General features: G+C 42.4%; 1 long non-coding RNA gene across 1 annotated transcript in view; it reads right to left on the bottom strand.

Moving 5' to 3' along the window:
* Positions 1-3,965: 3,965 nt before the first annotated feature.
* Positions 3,966-25,856, bottom strand: part of LOC138363888 (uncharacterized) — a 297,587-nt gene continuing 275,696 nt past the window's right edge. Inside the window, exon 3 of the long non-coding RNA XR_011228227.1 lies at positions 3,966-5,492. This is a non-coding gene — a long non-coding RNA (uncharacterized lncRNA). The remainder of the gene's footprint in view (positions 5,493-25,856) is intronic.

Raw genomic sequence — 25,856 nt, 5'->3', positions numbered from 1 at the left:
CTTATGCATTCCACTAAACACTAATATCATGTTTAAATATATAATTTATGTATTATTCCCTAAGATAATTTATATAAATTATAAAAGTTGCTGGAAAGTGGTGAGAAAGAATCTGAAAACGTTTTGTTGTCTTATATTGGCGTGTTCTTATTAACTAGAGTGAGTAAGAGTGAGCGAGAGTGGGTTAGAGTGACTGAAGGTGAGTGAGAGTGCCAGAGAGTGTGCAAGTGTGAGTAAGAGTGAGTATAAGTAAGAGTGACTGAGAGTGAGTAAGAGTGACTGAGAGTGAGTAAGAGTGACAGAGTGAGTAAGAGTGAGAGTAAGGGTGACAGAATGAGTAAGAGTGAGAGTAAAGTGATTGAGAGTAAGGGTGAGTATGAGAGTAAGAGTGATTGAGAGTTAGAGTGAGAGTAAGAGTGACTGAGAGTAAGAGTGATTGAGAGTAAGAGTGATTGAGAGTAAGAGTGATTGAGAGTAAGAGTGATTGAGAGTAAGAGTGATTGGGAGTAAGAGTGATTGAGAGTAAGAGTGATTGGGAGTAAGAGTGATTGGGAGTACATAAGAACATAAGAACATAAGAACAAAGGTAACTGCAGAAGGCCTATTGGCCCATTCGAGGCAGCTCCTATTCTATAACCACCCAATCCCACTCATATACTTGTCCAACCCGCGCTTGAAACAATCGAGGGACCCCACCTCCACCACGTTACGCGGCAATTGGTTCCTCAAATCAACAACCCTGTTACTGAACCAGTATTTACCCAAGTCTTTCCTAAATCTAAACTTATCCAATTTATACCCATTGTTTCGTGTTCTGTCCTGTGTTGATACTTTTAATACCCTATTAATATCCCCCTTGTTATGTCCATTCACCCACTTGTAAACCTCTATCATGTCGCCCCTAACTCTTCGCCTTTCCAGTGAATGCAACTTAAGCTTTGTTAATCTTTCTTCATATGAAAGATTTCTAATTTGGGGAATTAACTTAGTCATCCTACGCTGGACAGGTTCAAGTGAATTTATATCCATTCTATAATATGGCGACCAAAACTGAACTGCATAATCTTCAGATCCTTTGTTATACATTTCCGGTCATAAGAACATAAGAACATAAGAACAAAGGTAACTGCAGAAGGCCTATTGGCCCATACGAGGCAGCTCCTATTCTATAACCACCCAATCCCACTCATATACTTGTCCAACCCGTGCTTGAAACAATCGAGGGACCCCACCTCCACAATGTTACGCGGCAATTGGTTCCACAAATCAACAACCCTGTTACTGAACCAGTATTTACCCAAGTCTTTCCTAAATCTAAACTTATCCAATTTATATCCATTGTTTCGTGTTCTGTCCTGTGTTGATACTTTTAATACCCTATTAATATCCCCCCGGTTATGTCCATTCATCCACTTGTAAACCTCTATCATGTCACCCCTAACTCTTCGCCTTTCCAGTGAATGCAACTTAAGCTTTGTTAATCTTTCTTCATATGAAAGATTTCTAATTTGGGGAATTAACTTAGTCATCCTACGCTGGACACGTTCAAGTGAATTTATATCCATTCTATAATATGGCGACCAAAACTGAACTGCATAATCTAAATGGGGCCTAACTAGAGCAAGATATAGCTTGAGAACCACACCAGGTGTCTTGTTACTAACGCTGCGATTAATAAATCCAAGTGTCCGATTTGCCTTATTACGAACATTTATGCATTGATCCTTTTGTTTTAAATTCTTACTAATCATAACTCCCAGATCCCTTTCGCAATCCGACTTCGCAATCACAACACCATCTAGCTCGTATCTTGTAACTCTATCATCATTACCTAACCTCAGAACTTTACATTTATCAGCATTAAACTGCATCTGCCAATCCTTTGACCATTTCAAAACCCTATCTAGATCAACTTGAAGTGATAGTGAGTCCTCCTCCGAATTAATTTCCCTACCGATTTTCGTATCATCGGCAAATTTGCAAATGTTGCTACTCAAACCTGAATCTAAATCATTTATATATATTATAAACAACAGAGGTCCCATGACAGGGCCTTGAGGCACTCCACTTACAACATTTTCCCACTCTGACTTGACTCCATTTATACTTACTCTCCGTTTCCTTTGGTATAGCCCTGCGCTAATCCAGCTTAATATAGCACCCCCAATACCATGAGACTATCTTTTTAATTAGTCTTTCATGTGGCACTGTATCAAAAGCTTTGCTAATGTCAAGGTACACAACATCACAATCCTTACCACTATCAACTGCCTCAACTTTGCTGGAATAAAAAGTTAGTAAATTTGTTAAACATGAACGGCCATTTGTAAAACCATGTTGCGACTCATTTATTAATTTATGTTTTTCAAGATGGAGACGAATTGTATTTGCAATTATTGATTCAAGTAACTTTCCCACAATAGACGTTAGGCTAATTGGCCGATAGTTTGACGCAAGTGATCTATCTCCTTTCTTAAAAATTGATACCACATTAGCTACCTTCCATGACTCGGGCACTCTGCCTGACTATTGATTTATTAAATATGGTAGACAATGGCTCGGAAAGCTCCTCTTTGCATTCTTTAAGCACCCTGGCAAACACTTCATCTGGCCCTGGGGATTTGTTTGGTTTTAGTTTTTCTAATTGTTTAATTACATTATTCCTGGTAACTGCTAAACTAGTCAACCTGTCCTCATCCCCACTCACATAGACTTGTTCGGCTGAAGGCATATTGTTAAGTTCTTTAGTATATACAGATATAAAATATTTGTTAAAAATACTACTCATCTCCTTGTCTTTATCCGTTATTTGACTTGTCTCAGATTTTAATGGACCTATCCTCTCCCTAGTCTTAGTTCGATATAACTGAAAAAAAACTTTAGGATTTGACTCTGCTTGCCCTGCTATACGAACTTCATAGTTTCTTTTTGCTTTCCTAATCTCTTTTTTAACATTTCTAACCAGTTGTTTGAATTCCTGTTCTAAACTGACCTCCCCATTCTTAATCCTTTTGTACCAAGCTCTCTTTTTACCTATAAGGTAAAAAAGGTGTCCTATCCCCAAGACATTCCAATCTATTTGACACAAAAAATTTCTTAGGCTATTGAAATCAGCTTTTCGAAAATCAGGCACTTTAACAGAATTTTCTCCTACAGATCTATTCCATTCTATGTTAAATCTGATTTCTTTATGATCACTGTTCCGTAGCTCACTCTCTAGTTATAAATTAAAGCTGCATGGTATGGACCAATAGGCCTTCTGCAGTTGTCTATATTCTTATGCTCTTTTGTTCTTAAGCTGACTTATGTTCTTAAATATTTGCAATTATCGATTCAAGTAATTTTACCACAGTAGACGTTAGGCTAATTATAGTTCTTGATAATAAATTAGTTCTTGATAATAAAATAGTTTTTGATAATAAATTAGTTCTTGATAATAAAATAGTTCTTGATAATAAATTAGTTATAGATAATAAATTAGTTATGAATAATAAATTAGTTCGTGATAATAAATTAGTTCTTGATAATAAATTGGGTCCTGATAATAAATTATTTTTTGATAATAAATTATTTTTTGATAATAAATTAGTTCTTGATATTAAATTGAATAGTTCTTGATAATAAATTGATTAATTCTTGATAATAAATTGATTAGTTCTTGATAATAAATTGATTAGTTCTTGATAATGAATTGATTAGTTCTTAATATTAAATGAATTAGTTCTGGATAATACATTAATTAGTTCTTGATAATAAATTGATTAGTTCTTGAAAATAAATTGATTAGTTATTGATAATAAATTGATTAATTCTTGATAATAAATTGATTAGTTCTTGATAAATAAATTGATTAGTTCTTGATAATAAATTGATTAGTTCTTGATAATATATGATATCAGGTATTTAAAGCCAAAGAGTTTAAATTTATGCGTACATTATCGAAATCAGGTAAATAAAATATTGGGTTTGTTTCAAGAATTTTTATTCTAGAAAATTATTTTAAAATAATAACAACCCAGGCAGCATCAAACAGGCTTCACATGCACCTGACTCTCCAGGTATCTCACGTCACCTCCTCTTAGGGTGACCTATATATTAACCCGCAGACAAGAGAGACAACAACAACAACAAAAGAGAGCTGATAGCTTATTCATTTTCATTTTGGCGTGACATCTTTTACTGTCATAGTGACACTTTCCGAGACAATGGATACAATTCCTCAAGCTGATTATTTTCCTAGTCTTCCACGGTCGATCTTAACCGTCGTCAGGACTCTAGGTGAAGAATTTTCTGCGGACCAAATTTTAGAATTCATTAACACGTCAAAAGACAGTCTTAATGTATTGCATAATAACAATTCAACGATGTTATGCGCTTGCAAATTTCAGCTTGGAATTTTAGGTGCATTAACTCTTTCCTTTCGTACGCCTTCAGTTGTGATGACGGGGCAGTGGGAATATGTCTTTTGGGAAATTATTGACCTAGCACGATATTTGGCGCCTGAAAATAGTACAAATTTAAGTGCACTCGAGTCTACCACATTAAAACCCTGGATACTAAAAATATTCACGGACCCGGAGATGTGCCCTAACCCGTACCTGCGTCTGAAAATGGTCTACTTAATCAGCCTTTGGCCAAAGAATTTCTTGCAGGATGCCACCTCGGGAATGCAAGCAGCTGCAGGACTATTAATCAATAGAAAATATATGGATTTTGATCATCTTATTCCAGAGGGCGATCGTATAACAATACCTATTAGCCTTATGGTTATGTTAATGTGCCTTGATCAATATGGCCACCTTGCTGCTATTGGTGCTGCAGCCGCAGATCAGATAAGGAGACTTAATGTAGGACCAGAAGTATCATTACTCTACAATCTAGTGCAGGTTCTAAAGCAAATGGCAGAGGCATCCCTAAATTTAAGCAAAATGGATGGTTTATATATGTCCGAGAAAACTTTCAATTTGTATTTAGCGTTTTTGGATTTACGGAAACTCAGGAGGGCTTATGAATCTCCTGGCCTTGTTAAGGTCGCTGCAGATACCCTAGTCACTATCACGGTTTCAATTGTTACAATTTACTCGAACTTACAAGATAACAAAGGAAGCAGATACATGACGCTCGTGTCTCGCTTAGATAATTGTTACAAAAACATATGTAAAAACAAAAATTTTAGATCACTGTCTCAGGTTCTGCGGCTTGATCACGCACAGTGTCTGTCTTCCCTAAACAAGAAGGCAGTAGATTCCGGCATTTTCTTTCATCATTTCCCAGTACCAAGTCAGGAATCATCGGAGGAGATCCCGGAAGAGTTCAGAGACAGCGTGACGCAGGCGGTGATGGAGGCGCCGATACTGCTGCACTCGTCCAAGATGGTGATAGACGAGTCGACGCTGCTTCGCCTCCTGCTGGAGTCCCCCTCGGACCCCTTCACGCGGTGCCCTTTGGACCATGGCTCGTATAGTCGCCTTCCCGAACTCCAGGCGGACATTCTTGCATGGAAGAAAATACGAAAGTTTTGGAAACTCCAGGTGAACATTCTTGCATGTAAGAAAATACGAAAGTTTTGGAGTAATATAATTGATGGAAAAATCAACAAGGGATGAAAATGCTCAAGATGTTTGCTAACGCCGCCACCGTTTGCAGCTTTATCCGGACATGTTAATTAAGTTTACTGAATTAATGAATTTAACTCTGCAAGAAATTACTCTGGTCTATTTTTTAATATATTCAAATTTTGTCACACATTTGAATAAGTTGTGTATTTTCTTTTAACCAATAATAATAATACAAATATTTATTTAATAAAAAAATAATAATAAAAGCAGCAATTTATTAATAGCCTATTCTCAACTATTTATCATAAATTTTATATCCATTAGTCATGAAAATATCTACCAGAATCATTGAGGAAATTTATAAAACAAGTAAAAATAGGATTCTGAGAACGATATACTGGAAATTATACTTTCCTTTATTACAGATTCTAATCATTGTCATGCTGAAATGTTATTAAAACTAGAAAGATACGTATGGAACATATATTCATCTCTATACTCATAAATTTAATATGTGTAATAAACTTTAAAAAATCAACCATTACAATCAGGTATATTTTATATTGATCTCTGGCACCCTGATAAGTTATCTTGAGATGATTTCGGGGCTTTTTAGTGTCCCCGCGGCCCGGTCCTCGACCAGGCCTCCACCCCCAGGAAGCAGCCCGTGACAGCTGACTAACACCCAGGTACCTATTTTACTGCTAGGTAACAGGGGCATAGGGTGAAAGAAACTCTGCCCAATGTTTCTTGTCGGCACCTGGGATTGAACCCAGGACCACAGGATCACAAGTCCAGCGTGCTGTCCACTCGGCCGACCGGCTCCCCTAAAGATCTAAAGATAAACCTAAAGATCCTAGCTTTCTCAACCGTATGAACTCCTACATGCTAATTCCCATAATCACCAAACCAATCAGAATATCTGTAACTTCCCTTTGACATAAAACAACTTTATTCGTATACACGTAAATGAGAGACTGAACTCGGTAAAATCATAAATATAATAGAAAAACAATAATATAAATCATCTTGTGCCAACACTTCTTCACAAAACTCTGAGCATCTATTTTCGGTCCAGGACGGACCGAAACGTCGTCGTCCCTTCACTTTCTAGTGTGTGGTCTGGTCAACATATTTCAGCCACGTTATTGTGACTCATTATCTGCTTACTCCATTGTATTTACATGCAAGCTGATATTGATCCTGAACTAAATCTGCTGTCACAAATCTACAATAACCAGCATATTGATCATCACTGCTGCACTTATTACACAGTAAACCTTGCGAGAAACAAACTCCAAAATAACACTTGCCTATTAGTTTTCAACCAAAATGTCAGATAACTTGGTAAACATTTTGATAATATGAATGCACTACTCAGCACGAGGTACTAAACTATCGTTCATTATTTTAACAAAAACATAGCTAAGTAAAGACCATACCCAACTTTACAACTTAGCCAGTAATAAAGCAATTCACAACGGTAGGCCAAATAAAACAAGAGGTGGCTATTACCAATATACCTTTATTTGCAATAGTGTCATTAATGATAGAGAAGACTACTGTGAATATACCTATACTCAATTCTCTATTAAATTCCTGAAATCCACCTTGACTATTGGAACTATCTATAGATTTCCCAATAACTCTCAGATAACTTAAGGAATCTTATATACAACAAGCTCAACAAAAATCATATCATTCTAGGAGGTGACTTCAATATTGATCTGTCAACAATATAGCCCTCAAGTCGATTATTTCCTAAACAGCATGAACTCCTGTATGCTAATCCCCACAATCACCAATCTCATCCTATTATAACTCAAACATCCGCTTCTACTTTGAATCAATTATGGATGAACATAACAGCTCCCCCTTGCATCTGGTATAATCACTGATAGAACAACTGACCACTATCCTACCTTCCTCATAGCAAACATGGACATAACACTACCAGATACCAAGAAACTTACCTTCAGGTTACACAGTGAAGGGTCAATAAGCAATCTCTCAAATACACTTCACAAAACAAACTGGTAATCTGAATTCAATAATACACAGGACATAAATTCATTAGCCAACATCTTCCTTTCCAAAACTATGCCTCAACAACACTCACTGTCCTCACCAAGCAAGTAACTGCTTAATGATTAAACAACCTCTGGTTCATAAGTGCCATACTCAAAGCGATCAAAAAGAAACATGAATATAAAAAAAACTTAGGAATTGCCTCGTTACAAAAGAAGTAGTTAAGACGTACTTCTCAATGTTTACCAGTATAGTAAGAAGAACGAAACTTTCCAATTATGAGAGTAGATTAAAAAAAGCAAAAGGATACATGGAAAGCCTCTACATTCCTAACATTCTAGGATCTAAACAGCAATCACATGACAAGATTGGAGATAAAATCTCCATGGATGGTTATACACCTGCGACAGATTTAGAAACAGCAACTGAATTTATTAGCTTCTTTTCATCAATTGGTGCTAACCTTGCCAGAAAAATCTCACAGACCACATAGACTTGTTCGGCTGAAGGCACATTGTTAAGTTGCATTCAATGGAAAGGCGAAGAGTTGGGGTGACATGATAGAGGTTTACAAGTGGGTGAATGGACATAACAAAGGGGATATTAATAGGGTATTAAAAGTATCAACACAAGACAGAACACGAAACAATGGGTATAAATTGGATAAGTTTAGATTTAGGAAAGACTTGGGTAAATAATGGTTCAGTAACAGGGTTGTTGATTTGTGGAACCAATTGCCGCGTAACATTGTGGAGGTGGGGTCCCTCGATTGTTTCAAGCATAGGTTGGACATGTATATGAGTGGGATTGGGTGGTTATAAATAGGAGCTGCCTCGTATGGGCCAATAGGCCTTCTGCAGTTGCCTTTGTTCTTATGACTTGACTCCATTTATACTAACTCTCTGTTTCCTTTGGTATAGCCATGCCCTAATCCAGCTTAATATAGCACCCCCAATACCATGAGCCTCTATCTTTTTAATCAATCTTTCATGTGGCACTGTATCAAAAGCTTTGCTAAAGTCAAGGTACACAACATCACAATCCTTACCACTATCAACTGCCTCAACTATGCTAGATTAAAAAGATAACAAATTTGTTAAATATGAACGGCCATTTATAAAACCATGTTGACTCAATTATTAATTTATGTTTTTCAAGATGAAGACGAATTTTATTTGCAATTATAGATTCGAGTAACTTTCCCACAATAGACATTAGGCTAATTGGTCGATAGTTAGACGCAAGTGATCTATCTCCTTTCTTAAAAACTGGTATCACATTAGCAACTTTCCATAACTCTGGCACTCTGCCTGACTCTATTGATTTATTAAATATGGTACACAAAGCTTCTTTTTGCATTCTTTAAGCACCCTGGCAAACACTTCATCCGGCCCTGGGGATTTGTTTGGTTTGAGTTTTACTATTTGTTTAAGAACATCCTCCCTGGTAACTGCTAAACTCGTCAACCTGTCCTCGTCCCCACCCACATAGACTTGTTCGGCTGAAGGCATATTGTTAAGTTCCTCTTTAGTAAATACAGATAAAAATATTTATTAAAAATACTACTCATTTCTTCATCACTATCTGTTATTTTACCTGTCTCAGTTTTTAATGGACCTAATCTTTGTCCGGTATAATTGGAAAAACCCTTTGGGATTTGTTTTTGCTTGCTCTGCTATGAGAACTTCATAGTTCCTTTTTGCTTTCCTTATCTCTTTTTTAGTATTTCTAACGCATTTTAATTGTTTATTTCTATATTTAACGCATTTGACGTATTAGAGGACGAGTGCTGTGGTGAACCAGTTGTTCAAAGAGGAGGTAAAGCAACGAGGAGCATTAAAGCGCAGGTCCCTCAAACTGCTCGAAAGGAAAAGGGAGAATCAAAGCGAATTTTGGTTGTGGGAGATTCCCAGGTGAGGTATTTAGACAGAACGTTTTGTGCCAGAGATAGGGGGAACAGATTAAGGGTTTACTATCCGGGAGCTGGAATTGGTGATATTGTTGGAAACATGAATGATATGACGGGAAATGGAAACAAACCCATTATTTGTATTAGTGCAGGGGGTAATGATGTTGGGCGAGATAGGAGTGAGGAACTAATACAGAGATTCAGGACAGCCATTGAATTAGTTAGGAGCAAGGGAGGAATCTCAATCATATGTGGCATTCTTCCAAGAAAAGGAGTGGGAAATGAATGGATGTCGAGGGCACTTGGTGTCAATTGCCGGCTGTAAAGATATTGCAAATCAAATTCAATATGTTTCATAGACAACTGGGAACACTTCTATGGAAGAAATGAAATGTATGCTCGTGATGGGGTGCATCTATCGAGGGCTGGGGTTGTTGCTGTTGCGAACTCGTTGGAACCAGTGGTTAGAGGCATTTGTTTGGGTTTAAACTGTTAGTAGATAGTGGTATGGGAATTGATAGGGAGGAAGGAGGTAATAAAAGTATGTGTTTGTGGGAGAAAGGAATTGGCAAAATGATCAGGGAAAGAGAAGGGCCTCAAAATAACAATTCACTTAGGGTATATAACACTAACAGTAGAAGTCTAAGAAATAAAATTAACGAATTAAATGCTCTTGTCTGCACAGAAAAAATAGATATTATTGCACTAACCGAAACGTGGATGAATGTAGAAAATAGAGAACTATTAGCTGAATATCAAATAAATGGATTTAAACTATTTCACACAGATAGATATATTAGACGAGGAGGTGGAGTAGCCATATATGTTAGGGACAATTTGAAATGTAGTCTCAAAGAGGGAATCAAAACTGAGCCACACACAGAAACTATTTTGATAGAATTAAACGAAAAAGCTAATAATATTATAATAGGAGTTATATATAGGCCACCAAATTTAGACAGAATGAAAGCAAAGCATCTATGGGATGAAATCAGAAATCAGATTTAGCATAGAATGGAATAGACCTGTAGGAGAAAATTCTGTTAAAGTTGACCAGACCACACACTAGAAATTGAAGAGACGACGACGTTTCGGTCCGTCCTGGACCATTCTCACAATCGACTTGAGAATGGTCCAGGACGGACCGAAACGTCGTCGTCTCTTCAATTTCTAGTGTGTGGTCTGGTCAACATACTTCAGCCACGTTATTGTGACTCATCGCCTGCTTCTGTTAAAGTGCCAGATTTTCGAAAAGCTGATTATAATAGCCTAAGAAATTTTTTGAGTCAAATTGATTGGAAAGTCTTGGGTATGGGGTGTGGGCCGGTCTTGGAGCGAGACATGAACCCAGCGATAGGTGACTTAAATGGGGATTTCGATGTGGATTCAATATATAACTTATTTAAGACTATTCTAAACAAAGCACAGGAACGTAGTATACCATACAAATTGAATAGATCGAATACTAATGACCCAAAGTGGATAACAAAGAATTTGAAGAACCTTATAGATAAAAAGAGAGCTTGGTACAAAAGGATTAAAAATGGGGAGGCCACTTTAGAACAGGAATTCGTACAACTGGTTTGAAATGTTAAAAAAGAGATAAGGAAATCACAAAGAAACTATGAAGTTCGCATAGCATGGCAAGCAAAGACAAATCCTAAAGGTTTTTTTCAGTTATATCGTACTAAGACTAGGGAAAGGATAGGTCCATTAAAAACTGAGACAGGTCAAATAACAGATAGTGATGAAGAGATAAGTAGTATTTTTAATAAATATTTTGTATCTGTATTTACTAAAGAGGAACTTAACAATATGCCTTCAGCCGAACAAGTCTATGTGGGTGGGGACAAGGACAGGTTGACGAGTTTTGCAGTTACCAGGGAGGATGTTCTTAAACAAATAGTAAAACTCAAACCAAACAAATCCCCAGGGCCGGATGAAGTGTTTGCCAGGGTGCTTAAAGAATGCAAAGAGGAGCTTTGTGACCCACTGTCAACCATATTTAGTAAATCAATAGAGTCTGGCATAGTGCCAGAGTTATGGAAAGTTGCTAATGTGATACCAGTTTTTAAGAAAGGAGATAGATCACTTGCATCTAACTATCGATCAATTAGCATAAGAACATAAGAACAAAGGTAACTGCAGAAGGCCTATTGGCCCATACGAGGCAGCTCCTATTCTATAACCACCCAATCCCACTCATATACTTGTCCAACCCGTGCTTGATATAACGTCTATTGTGGGAAAGATACTCGAATCTATAATAGCAAATAAAATTCGTCTTCATCTTGAAAAACATAAATTAATAATTGAGTCGCAACATGGTTTTATAAATGGCCGTTCATGTTTAACAATTTTGTTATCTTTTTATTCTAGCATAGTTGAGGCAGTTGATAGTGGTAAGGATTGTGATTTTGTGTACCTTGACTTTAGCAAAGCTTTTGATACAGTGCCACATGAAAGACTGATTAAAAAAATAGAAGCTCATGGTATTGGGGGTGCTATATTAACTTGGATTAGGGCATGGCTATTCCAAAGGAAACGGAGAGTTAGTATAAATGGGGTTAAGTCAGAGTGGGATAATGTTGTTAGTGGAGTACCTCAGGGCTCTGTCCTGGGACCTCTGTTGTTTTTACTATATATAAATGATTTAGATTCAGATTTGAGTAGCAACATTTGCAAATTTGCCGATGATACGAAAATCGGTAGGGAAATTAATTCGGAGGACTCACTATCACTTCAAGTTGATCTAGATAGGGTTTTGAGATGGTCAAAGGATTGGCAAATGCAGTTTAATGCTGATAAATGTAAAGTTCTGAGGCTAGGTAATGATGATAGAGTTACAAGATACCATCTAGATGGTGTTGAGATTGCGAAGTCGGATTGCGAAAGGGATCTGGGAGTTAAGATTAGTAAGAATTTAAAACAAAAGGATCAATGCATAAATGTTCGTAATAAGGCAAATCGGACACTTGGATTTATTAATCGCAGCGTTAGTAACAAGACACCTGGTGTGGTTCTCAAGCTATATCTTGCTCTAGTTAGGCCCCATTTAGATTATGCAGTTCAGTTTTGGTCATCCTATTATAGAATGGATATAAATTCACTTGAACGTGTCCAGCGTAGGATGACTAAGTTAATTCCCCAAATTAGAAATCTTTCATGTGAAGAAAGATTAACAAAGCTTAAGTTGCATTCACTGGAAAGGCGAAGAGTTAGGGGTGACATGATAGAGGTTTGCAAGTGGGTGAATGGACATAACAAAGGGGATATTAATAGGGTATTAAAAGTATCAACACAAGACAGAACACGAAACAATGGGTATAAATTGGATAAGTTTAGATTTAGGAAAGACTTGGGTAAATAATGGTTCAGTAACAGGGTTGTTGATTTGTGGAACCAATTGCCGCGTAACATTGTGGAGGTGGGGTCCCTTGATTGTTTCAAGCGCGGGTTGGACAAGTATATGAGTGGAATTGGGTGGTTATAAATAGGAGCTGCCTCGCATGGGCCAATAGACCTTCTGCAGTTGCCTCTGTTCTTATGTTCTTATGTTAACCAGTTGTACGAATTCCTGTTCTAAAGAGACTTCCCCATTCTTAATCCTTTTGTACCACACTCTCTTTTTACCTATAAGGTTCTTCAGATCATTTGTTATCCACTTTGGATCATTAGTATTCGATCTATTCAATTTATATGGTATACTACATTCCTGGGCTTAGGTTAGAATATTTTTAAATAGGTTATATTTTGAATCCACATCGAAAACCCCTTTTACGTCACCTATTGCTGGGTTTACGTCTACCTCCAATACCGGCCCACACCCCATACCCAAGACTTTCCAATCTATTTGACCCAAAAAAAATTCTTGGACTATTGAAATCAGCTTTTCGAAAATCAGGCACTTTAACAGAATTTTCTCCTACAAATCTAATCCATTGAATGCTAATTCTAATTTATTTATGATCACTGTTCCTTAGCTCATTCCCTATTTCGATGTCCTTAATTTGTGTTTCCCTGTTAGTTAACACTAAATCTAAAATATTTTTTCCCCGCGTTGGTTCTTTAATGTGTTGCGTAAGAAAGCAATCGTCAGTTAATTCTAGAAAATCTTCTGCTTCATTATTCCCTGTTTTGTTCAACCAGTTTATTCCACTAAGTAAGTAAGTAATTATCAAAAGAAGGCACCAAACCGGGAAGGCTATGTAGCACCATCAAATACGCAAAATAATCAGAGGGCGCTAAATATCACCAAGGATGCCAATACGAGAACAAAAACGCATAAGGCGAACGATATCAAAAGTATCCGAGTCACCAAGAATTCTATCGACGGACAGGTGACCGCGAGGGGCGGTCGGAAAGCAAGACACACGCTCGTCCTGGAAGTCAGGACATTCAAGAAGGACATGCACGACCGTAAGAGGGACAATGCAACTAGGACAATAAGGAGCAGGGCGGCGCTCCATCAAGTGACCATGGGTTAAGCGAGTATGGCCAATACGCAACCTCGCTAGAGCTGTTTCCCACCGCCGGTTACGGTGGAAGGAGGACGGCCACGAGGAAACACAACATTTAAGAGTACGTAGCTTGTTACCAGTAACAGACAACCAAGAAGCCTGCCAACGGGTAAGGACTGAGGAATGGATAACCGGGTAAAAGTCGGAATACGGAATGCCTTTACGAGAGATGGGACAAGAGCGGACAGCTTCCTTAGCGGCAGCATCCGCACGCTCATTTAAAGACACGCCAATATGGCTGGGAACCCAACAAAACTCAACCGACTTAAATTTACTGTGAACGAGAAACAGCCAATGCTGGATCTCGACAACTACCGGATGAACTGGATTAAAGCACCCGAGAGCCATGAGGGCACTACGAGAGTCAACAACAACCACAAAGGAAGACTGACAACGAGAAAGCAGGAGACGAAGAGCATAGAGAATAGCATAAAGTTCCGCTGTAAAGATGCTAGTCTCCGGAGGCAAGCGACACATATAAGTGCGATCAGGAAAAACAACAGAGTAGCCAACACCGTCCGCTGACTTAGACCCATCGGTGAAGACAGAAACGGAGCGGGAGTGAGAAGAAAAGTGCTCGAGGAAAAGGCGTTTTAGAACTGTAGGAGGGGTAAAAGCTTTAGTGATACGAGTCAAGGATGTACAAAACCGCGGAAGAGGGACCCTCCACGGGGGCAAAGAAGGAACAACACGAGGAGAAACATCAGAAATACGAATGGAAAGAGAATCCTGCAGGCGAGATAACCGGACAGAAAGAGGGAGGTGGTGAAGAGGAACAGGAACCGCAGGAGGGGTAAAAGTTAAAGCACGACAGAGACGAGAGGAAGGATGTTGCAAGGACCGCGCAAGATAGCGAAGACAGTAGCGATCACGGCGGTCCTGGAGAGACAGGAAGCCAGTGTCAACATACAAGCTAAGGACGGGAGTCGAACGAAAGGCACCAGAACTGAGGCGCAACCCAGTATGGTGCAAAGCATCAAGACGGCGAAGAGTAGAAGGAGAAGCAGACGAGTAAGCAGGGCAACCATAATCGAGCTTAGACAGGACGAGAGAGGAATGTAAAGCAAGGAGAGTGCGCCTATCTGCCCCCCAAGAAGTATGGGACAAGACCCGAAGGAGGGTAAGGGACTTAGAGCACTCAACACGGAGGTAAGAGATATGGGGAGACCAAGACAAACGAGTGTCAAGGAATAACCCCAAAAGCTTCGCGGAATCTTTGTATTTAAGGGGATAACCATAAAGTGACAAAGAGGGACGAAGAACAACCCGTTTCCGCGTAAAAGTCATGGCACAAGTCTTAGAAGTAGAGAACTTGAAGCCATGACCTGTGGCCCAAGACGACACGGCATCAATCGCAAGTTGAAGCCGGCGTTGAAGGAGAGGCGAATCATCACCCTGACAACAAAGGGTAAGATCATCGACATAGAGAGCGGAGAAGACACCAGAAGGAAGAGAGGAAAGAAGACCATTGAGGGCAACCAGAAAAAGAGTAGTGCTCAGAACACTACCCTGGGGCACACCTTCGTATTGCTGAAAAGGGGGAGAGAGAGCGGTACCAAGGCGCACCCGAAAGGAACGACGGGAGAGGAAGCTGCGGAGAAAGAGAGGGAGATGACCACGAAGGCCAAAAGAATGAAGTTGAGATAGGATATGATAACGCCAAGTGGTGTCGTAAGCCTTTTCTAGGTCAAAAAGGACGGCAACAACGGAGGTCTTCGCAGCAAAAGCAGTACGTATATAGACCTCCAAGTTCACCAGGACATCTGTCGTGCTGCGGCACTTGCGGAAACCAAATTGAGAAGGGGAGAGGAGGTGATGGTGTTCCAGGAACCACATCAGACGAACGTTAACCATACGTTCAAAGAGTTTGCAGACACAACTTGTGAGAGCAATAGGGCGAAAGTCCTTAGGGGAAGTACCCAGAGACCCTGGTTTGCGAACAGGGAGGACAACGGCATCGAGCCAGTCCTCAGGGACTGACGACGACTCCCAGATCCGATTATACAGACTCAGTAAATACTGAGACGTGCTCGGAGGGAGATGGCGAAGCATCTCATAATGAATACCATCGGAGCCCGCCGCCGTAGAACCGCAGAGGGCCAGGGCAGAACGAAGTTCAGAGAGAGAGAAGGGATCATTATAGGGAAGCTGAAGATGAGTGCAGAAATCTAAAGGACGAGACTCAAGGACAGGTTTACGAAGAAGGAAAGATTGGGGAAGATGAAGACCAGAGCTAACAGAAGAAAAGTGGGAACCCAGTTCGGAAGCGACCTGCAACGGGTCCGCCACAAGAGTATCATGGAGGTGAAGGACCGGTGAAACATCGGGAACGAACTTGCCCGCTATCTTGCGGATACGCTTCCAGATCTGGGCCAGAGGGGTTTCGGACGTAATTGTCGAGACATAAGATGCCCAACATTCACGTTTAGCCGTATGGATGGCCCTACGGGCCACCGCACTCGCTTTCCGAAAGAAAAGAAAAGAATCGGTCGTCTGCCTACGGCGGTGCTTCTTCCAGGCTGCACGCTTACAGCGGACAGCCCGAGCACAGTCTGCATTCCACCAGGGAACGCACTTCCGTGGACCCCGAGAGGAAGAGCGAGGAATAGAGCGGAGGGCAGCGTCGAAGACAGTGTCATGAAAAAGGAGGAGAGCGCGAGAGAGGGGCAGAAGGGAGAGGTCAGAGAGAGTAGCACTGAGGGAAAACAGGGTCCAGTCCGCCTTAGCAAACTGCCACCTAGGGAAAGAGAGGGAAGGGCGAAAAGAGAAAAAGGAAACAAGGATGGGGAAATGATCACTTCCATGGAGGTCATCAAGAACCTGCCATGTGAAATCTAAGTAAAGAGAAGAAGAGCAGAGAGAAAGATCAAGACAAGAAAGGGTGCGAGTTCGAGAGTCCAAATGAGTGGGCTCACCAGAATTCAGAAGAGACAGGGAAGAAGAGAGGAGAAACGGCTCAAGGAGGCGACCCCGGGTATTCGTCAGAACGTCACCCCAAAGAGAATGACGACAATTGAAGTCACCCAGCAGGAGCACAGGCTCCGGCAAGGAGTCTAGGAGGTGTTTCAAATCAGGAAGAGAGAGCGGGACACTCGGGGGGAGATAAATGGAACAAACTGTGTACCATTTCCCCACAAAGATACGAGCAGCAGAACAATGGAGAGGCGAAGGAAAAAGTAAAGGAACAAAGGGAACATCAGCCCGAATCAAGAGAGCAGAAGAATTAGAAGCCCCAGCAATGGCTGGGGGGGGGGAGAGAAAGGAATAGCCACGAAAACGACCAGGACGAGCACCAAGCATCGGCTCCTGGAGACAGACACAAAGGGGCGAAAACCGCGAAACCAGAAGTTGGAGTTCGAGGAAATTGGCGTAATAACCTCGAACGTTCCATTGAAGAATGGACAACGACGAGAAGAGAAAGGACAAAAACAGAGAACAAGGAAGAAACAAAGGCGAAAGACCAACAGAGCACGTTAAAGAATATCAGGGTCGGGATCAGGGTCAGCAAAGTCAGGGTTAGGGGGCATGGGTAAACTGAGCAAAGACGGAGGGAAGGAAACGGGAGAACAGATCAGAGGTGGGCGGGCAGGGTCCGGAGGAGGAGGAGGAGACAACGGAGAGGAGCAGTCAAGGACAGCAGCAGGAAGAGGGGGAGTAGAAAGAGAGGAGCGCACCCCAGCAAGAGCAGCAACCGAAAGGGAAGCAGGGGCCAAAGAAACCTCCATAGCAGGAACAGGGGGCGCAAGCACTGAAACGGGAGTGGAAGGAGCAACAGAGCCAGAAGGAGGAGCTGAGGAAGAAAGCGAAGCCTTCTTACCCGCCGGGGAAGAGGAAGGAGAGGAGCCAGGCTTACGCTTCTGACTTAAAGAGACCGGTGTCCCAGCAACTACGTACCGGGCAACGGATTCCAGTGTCTCAACAGGAGAAGCCGAACGAGAGCACACACGACGGCCGTTAGGAGAGCGATGGACATCCGCCCGCACCGACAGGCGGCGGGGAGAGCCGATAGATGGAGGAAGAGGATGGGAAGGAGGATCGGAGGGGGGACGAGGAAGGAGACACAGAAGACACGACAGACCGGGTAGAAGGAAGGGGAACCCCAGACAGAGGACCAGGAGGAGGATCCTTCGGGAGAGAACCCAAAGGGACAGAGGAGGGGGCAGTGGGCGCATCAGGGTCCAAGGCCTGGAAACGGTTGTGAGTCTGAGGAAGGCGGGAAGGACGAGGAGAAGAAGAGCGCAACACGCGAGCATAAGAGATATTAGCATAAGGCGGGAGCCGGCGAACCTGGCGCCTCGCCTCAGGAAAAGATAAACGCTCCCGGTGCTTCAAGTTGAGGACGGCTGCCTCAAGCTTGTAATGGACACACGCACGGGAGAAGGTAGGATGGGCCTCACCGCAGTTGAGGCAACGAGCCTGGGGAGAAGCGCACTCCGACTTAGAGTGACCTTCGCCACCACACAAAGGACAGAGAGAGACAGTCCCGGAGCAGCGGAGGGCACCATGCCCAAACCTCCAGCACTTGTTGCAGAGCCGAGGAGAAGGAATGTACTCCTGGACAGAGCACCTGGCACCAGCAAGAATGACAGAGGGTGGAAGGGTCCTACCATCAAAGGTAATCTTCACAACCCGGAGGGGTTGACGGCGACTACCACGAGGGGGACGAGTAAACGTGTCCACCTGGAGAATAGAATGGCCCTGGGCAGCGAGGATATGACGAATATCGTCGTGGCAGTCGCGTAGGTCCCGAACACCGGTCGCAACATGGGGCGGGAGCAAAATAGTGCCAACACTGGCATTCAACTGAACGTTCTTCGAGACCCGAACGGGGGTCTCGCCAAGGCAGGATAAGGCAGCCAAGCGGGAAGCAGCATCCTGAGAAGGAGCAGCAACGACACGCGTACCGAGACGAGTGGGGTTAAAAGTAATGGAGGCATCCACGGAATCAATGAGATGTCGATGAAGGGAGAAATCGTCAGGAGGCGCAGAATCAAGAGGGAGGAGATCAAAATATTTGGCCCACGAAGCGGGACCAAACAAGGCTTGATAGGTAGCAGAACTGGAAGGAATCGAGCGAGGGCGGCCGTGACGAGAACGGCGGTGAGAACCCCCAGAGAGAGAGGGGTTAAAAGGCGCAGTAGTTACAACTAGAGAAGGAGCCGCGCCAGGGGACGAGGTAGTCACCACTGGGGGCTTGGGGCTCGACCCAACCACAGAGGAGGGAGGGGAGCCAGGGGAAGGAGTCAGAGAGGCCAAAGGAGGAGCAAGGTCGGGGCCCAATGCAGCGGAGGCTACAGAGCCCGGTCTTCCAATACGGACCGACTCGGGGGCTTGGTCGCCCACCCCACGAGCCTGAAAAGGTAAGCCAGAAGCAGCCGAAGCAGGGGTTATCATCTTGACGAAATTACGAATTCACTCACGAATGTGCCCCCACACCCACCATGGAGCCACAATTAGAGGCAGGACACCCAACAAGAAGCTATCGCCGATCTTGTCGGGGCCTCCTAGGGGTGCGTCGTGAGTATACGCCCCACAAACGCCACCTTAAGAAACCGACAGTCCGTCGAGATCGGGTTCAGTGACGAAGTGGGGATTGACAATAAAAGGTTCCCCTCGCTCTCGACGTCGGGTACTGCAGTTCTACGGGTGCAAGAGTATGCCTCCTCAAGCACCCGGGCGTCAAAGTAGAAGAAGTCCAAGGGAAGAACCAGAACGAGCAAAAGGTCGGCAGGAAACGGCAAGCAGATAGGAGAAGAGGGGGGAGAAAAACGAAACAGAAGGAAAAGGAAAAGATGCCCAGCAGAATTGGAGAGGACGGCAGCAGGAGCACAAGGCTAGAAAAGGACAGAGGACTGTCCCAAGGAGCATCACACTCCGGCAGCCGCCCACTAAGCCCCCAGACGGCGACAACGAGCTGAGCGGGGAGGGGGTTATTCCACTAAAATTAAAGTCACTCATGACATAAACACTGTAAGATCTAGATGCTCTAGATATTTCATCCCAAAGATGCTTTGCTCCCATTCTGTCTAAATTTGGTGGCCTATATATAACTCCTATTATAATGTTATTTGCTTTTTCGTTTAAATCTATCCAAATAGTTTCTGTATGTGGCTCAGTTTTGATTCCCTCTTTGAGACCACATTTCAAACTGTCCCTAACATATATGGCTACTCCTCCTCCTCGTCTAATATATGTATCTGTGTGAAATAGTTTAAATCCATTTATTTGATATTCAGCTAATAGCTCTCTATTTTCTACATTCATCCACGTTTCGGTAAGTGCAATAATATTTATTTTTTCTGTGCAGACAAGAGCATTTAAATCGTTTATTTTATTTCTTAGACTTCTATTGTTTGTGTAATATACCCTAAGTGAATTGTTATTTTGAGGCTCCTCTCTTTTCCTGATCATTTTGCCAATTCTTTTCTCCCACAAACACATTCTTTTATTACCTCCTTTCTCCAAATCGATTCCAATACCACTTGTTGGATTTCTGGGGCTTGACTCATATATTCAATTATTTGCTTTTTGTATTTAAATAAATCGAAGGACCACCCACTTTTGAGAAAAGAGGGAAAACGAGTAAAAGTGATCATTAAAATGACACTAGAGAACCAGTGTCTATGGATAATAATTAAATGAATAATCACTTGAAAATAATGAATAGACTGTATTATTAATTAATTAAAGTCAAAGCCTCAAATATCAACATTAGGGGGTATTTCTTGAAATTCATATATATCTAGGAACCAGTGTGGTTCGTCACTAGTTCATTGTTGAGTTAGTAACATAGTAAATCTAAACTAAGATAGATTCAAAGATATGATAACTCAAACTATGAATATTAAAGATTATGAATTATTGAGCAACAGTAAGAGCAAACATATTAATTACCAAATCATTATTTCTGGCAATAAATTATTCACTGTAAAGATCATATATGCATGATATGGAAATCAGTAATAATCTTAGATAAATTTGTACGAAATAAATGTCTTATCTGTAAGACGATTTCTGTAACGCCATTTCATCATTTGTCCTCGTGGTCACTGAATCCCAAAAAAGAAAGAACCCGAGGTGAATATCACAAATGATGAGAAACAACTTGTCGACTCCTCGTATACACGCCGAAATCAGAGAAATTTAAGTAGCATTTGATTAGGCTACGAATTATTTCAAATATTCATGAACACTGAGAACATGTGGAAAATAAACTAACGTTGTGTATTAGGTATCCATGCTGTATAACGACTGACTACCCACACATATACAATCTAGGATGATGCATCAAACGAGAATGGTATACTTAACATAAGCATATCAAATACTAAGGTCTGCCGAAACCGCGTCAGCGAGTCCCAGGTGTCCACTGCTGTGTACGTGTAATTACGGGTCGTGGCTTCAATTGTTGACGCGTTATTAACTGGCAGGGCACTATAGAACACGTGAATAGGTAATTGTTGACTATTAAACTTGTATCAACGTAATTCTTGTCGATAAAAACTCCCCAGTCACTATCACGTGTCTCGCCACTCTTCACGCCAGGGATGCCTTGTGTACAATGGCGTCTCCGCCTTCCCTCAACCCGTCTCTCACATTCACCACAGAAATTATTAATCACGGATAACTCTTTTCTGCGTAATTATTGATGTAATACGTTAATGAGAACTGGGTTGCAATTATAGGGACGTAAATATTATCATATTCTCGTTTAATGGTGTTAAACAAGAAATGGAGAAGATTTTTATTATCTCCATAGCATTCGTACGTAACAGATAAAACTGCTACTGATAATAATTTCAGTTATTAACTCTCGGTTTTAGATTATCGGGAGTCATATTATCCGTAGGTAATTATTACACGAAATACTGATAATTTTAGAGAACCACATTCAATTCTCTAACACATTTGTAATAAACGTGTCTATCTAGACATTATCTGACACAATTTTGCTACTCAATTTCATGAGAATTCTAGCACTAACACGCAGATGAAATGGTTTAATTTATGTTTACACTACCATTAATGAAATTAATAACTACTGTAGTTAGTATATAATGATGATGATGTATTATAATACAATAGTAGTTTGTTAGTGTTGGAAATTTCCAACATAACTCTAGGGGGAGAAAACTCGGGTCGCAGTGGAATGTTGAGTACTGACGTACCTATCCCGAAGTTAGTATTAATGTTAGTATGTTAGTACGTTAGTACACACATAACGGATGTCCCGTAATTGTCAAGGACATACAAGACTTTAAGTCTTGTAAATGAACTCATGTTAAATGGAAAACATGGAATTGTGAATCATCTAAAGTTATTGACTAATAAAGCCTACAATGTATTCCTTGACTGGTGTCGCGATGACATGTAACGGTTATGTTACTAAGTCTTAAAGTTTTGCAAACTCATAGATGCTCTAGATGAAATAATGTTATAGTTGATAGCCTGCACAAACAAATTATGGATTAAATTATACAATTTAAAGTAACTGAGAATCCACTGTGAGGTGAATGTCTTGGGTCATTGTGACTTGTAACTGATTTGTTACTTGACATCACAACACAGCATCATCATGATTACTCAAATTGGCTGGGAAATTATTTGCTCCTAGTCAGAGCTATAAAAAGCTTGTAGTTTCTGTTTGCATTGTTGAGCAGCTGCTCTAGTTGGGCGGGTGCTCTGTGGATCAGAATTGTTGTCCTCGGAAACTGTAGGTGAAGCTGGTTCTGTTAAACACTCTCGTTCTGCTAATTCGAGAGGTACCAACTTCTCTAATGTTTTTAGGGTAGTAGTGCCTCGGCACAAAACCCGTACTACTCTCAGGATGCCTTGGTGATCTGGGTGGATAGAGACAATTTTGCCTATAGGCCATTCTGACCTTGGTCCATCACTGTCAACCAATACTAGGTCTCCTGGTTTGAGTTGAATTTTATTATAGGGGCTCGAAGCTCTATAGTGGTACTCTCGTAGAGCTGTGAAGTACTCTCGAGTCCACACCTCATTCCACCTTTCAATTACTCTCGAGAGATGTTGGTAACTTTCCACTAAGTCACTCTTGGTTACATGGGAAGGGTCGACGGGATCCTCTTCTGCCAAAGGTATCAAAGGGCTCAGCAGGCCTCCATGCATTAAATATGAGGGACTCAGAGGCTCTCTCTGTGAGAAATCATCTGATAGGTAAGTTAATGGGCGATTGTTGACTCGCGCCTCAATTTCCATGACGAGCGTTTGGAGTTCAGAGTAACCAATTTTCTGTCAATGCAAGGTCTTCCTTAAACATTTCTTGACAGTCCCTATCATACGTTTGTAGAACCGACCTTGCCAGGGGGCTCTTGGAGCAATAAATTTCCAGTGGCATTGTCGTCTCTGCATGACAGACTGCACTTCTGGATGATTCCATATCTCTCGTAAGGCAGGCTTCTCCCGCCACAAAATTTGAACCATTATCAAATATCATTTGTTTGGGACAGGATCTGCAAGCTGAAAATCTACGAAAAGCTTGGATGAAGGATTCGGCACTCATGTCAGAAGTCACTTCTAGATGTACGCCTCGTGTGGTAGCACACGTGAAGAGGCAAATATAAGCTTTCACTGGTATCTTATCTGGATTGCCAGTGAGAAGCAAGGTTCCTGTGTAATCGACACCAGTGGTCTCAAAGGGACGAAGATGAACTACTCTCTCCTTAGGGAGTGGTGGAGGTTCTGGGTAAGGACACACTCGAGCGTTGTATCTTTTGCAGATTACTCAGAACTTAATGATTGATTTGACAGTTTGACGACCTTGAGGGCCTCTTCCAGGCTGCACGCTTATAGCGGACAGCCCGAGCACAGTCTGCATTCCACCAGGATCCACTTCCGTGGACCCTGAGAGGAAGAGCGAGGAATAGAGCAGAGGGCAACATCGAAGACAGTGTCATGAAAAAGGCGGAGCGCACGAGGGAAAAGTCAGGGAGAGCAGCACTCAGGGTAAATACGTTCCAGTCCGCCTTAGCGAACTGCCACCTAGGGAAGGAGAGGGAAGGGCGAAAAGAGAAAAAGGAAACAGGGATGGGGAAATGGTCACTGCCATGGAGGTCATTAAGAACCTGCCATGTGAAATCTAAGGAAAGAGAAGAAGAGCAGAGAGAAAGGTCAAGACAGGAAAGGGTGCGAGTCCGAGAGTCCAAATGAGTGGGCTCACCAGAATTCAGAAGAGACAGGTAACAAGAGAGGATAAACGGCTCAAGAAGGCGACCTCGGGTGTTAGAACAACACCCCAAAGAGATTGACGACAATTGAAATCACCCAGCAGGAGCACAGGCTCTGGTAAGGAGTCCTGGAGGTGTTTCAAATCAGGATGAGAAAGCGGGACACTCGGGGGGAGATAAATAGAACAAACTGTGTACCATTTCCTCACAAAGATACGAGCAGGAGAACAATGGAGAGGCCAAGGAAAAAGTAAGTGGACGATGGGAACATCAGCGCGAATCGAGAGAGCAGAAGAATTAGGAGCCCCAGCAACGGCTGGGAGAGGGGAGGGAAAGAAATAGCCACGAAAACGACCAGGACGAGCACCAAGCATCGGCTCCTGGAGACAGACACAAAGGGGCGAAAACCGCGAAATCAGAAGTTGGAGTTCGAGGAAATTGGCATAATAACCACGAACGTTCCATTGAAGAATAGACATCGACGAGAAGAGAAAGGACAACAACAGAGAACAAGGAAGAAACAAAGGCGAAAGAGCAATATAGCACGTTAAAGAATATCAGGGTCAGCAAAGTCAGGGTTAGGGGGCATGGGTAAACTGAGCAAAGACGGAGGGAAGGAAGCGGGAGAACAGACCAGAGGTGTGCGGGCGGGGTCCGGAGGAGGAGAAAGAGGACGAGAAAACGGAGAGGAGCAGTCAAGGACAGCAGCAGGAAGAGGGAGAGTAGAAAGAGGGGAGTGCACCTCAGCAAGGGCAGCAACCGAGAGGGAAGCAGGGGCCAAAGAAACCTCCATAGCAGGAACAGGGGGCGCAACCACTGAAATGGGAGGGGAAGGAGCAATAGAGCCAGTAGCAGGGGCCAAGCCTTCTTACCCGCCAGGGAGGAGGAAGGAGAGGAGCCAGGCTTACGCTTCTGACGTAAAGAGACTGGTGTCCCAGCAACTACGTACTGGGCAACGGATTCCAGTGTCTCAACAGGAGAAGCTGAATGAGAGCACACACGACGGCCGTTAGGAGAGCGATGTACATCCGCCTGCACCGACAGGCGGCGGGGAGAGTCAATAGATGGAGGAGAAGGATGGGAAAGAGGATCGGAGGGAGACGAGGAAGAAGACACAAGAGACATGACAGACCGGGTAAAAAGAAGGGGAACCCCAGACAGAGGACCAGGAGGGGGACCCTTCGGGACAGAACTTAAAGGAACAGAGGAGGGGGCAGTGGGCGTATCAGGGTCCAAGGCCCGGAAACGGTTGCGAGTCTAAGGAAGGTGGGAAGGACGAGAAGAGGAAGAGCGCAACACGCGAGCATAAGAGACGTTAGCATAAGGCGGAAGCCGGCAAACCTGGCGCCTCACCTCGGGAAAAGATAAACGCTCCTGGTGCTTCAAGTTGAGGATGGCTGCCTCAAGCTTGTAATGGATACAGGCACGGGAGAAGGTAGGATGGGCCTCACCACAGTTGAGGCAGCGAGCTTGGGGAGAAGTGCACTCCGACTTAGAGTGACCTTCACCCCCACACAAAGAACAGAGAGAGACAGTCCCAGAGCAGCGGAGGGCACCATGCCCAAACCTCCAGCACTTGTTACAAAGCCGAGGAGAAGGAATATACTCCTGGACAGAGCACCTGGCACCAGCAAGAATGACAGAGGAAGGA

The sequence above is a fragment of the Procambarus clarkii genome, chromosome 12 (assembly GCF_040958095.1).
Source record: "Procambarus clarkii isolate CNS0578487 chromosome 12, FALCON_Pclarkii_2.0, whole genome shotgun sequence".
Lineage (NCBI taxonomy): Eukaryota > Metazoa > Arthropoda > Malacostraca > Decapoda > Cambaridae > Procambarus > Procambarus clarkii.
The sequence above is the reverse complement of the archived record's forward strand: the minus strand, read 5'-3'. Positions and strand labels throughout refer to the sequence as shown.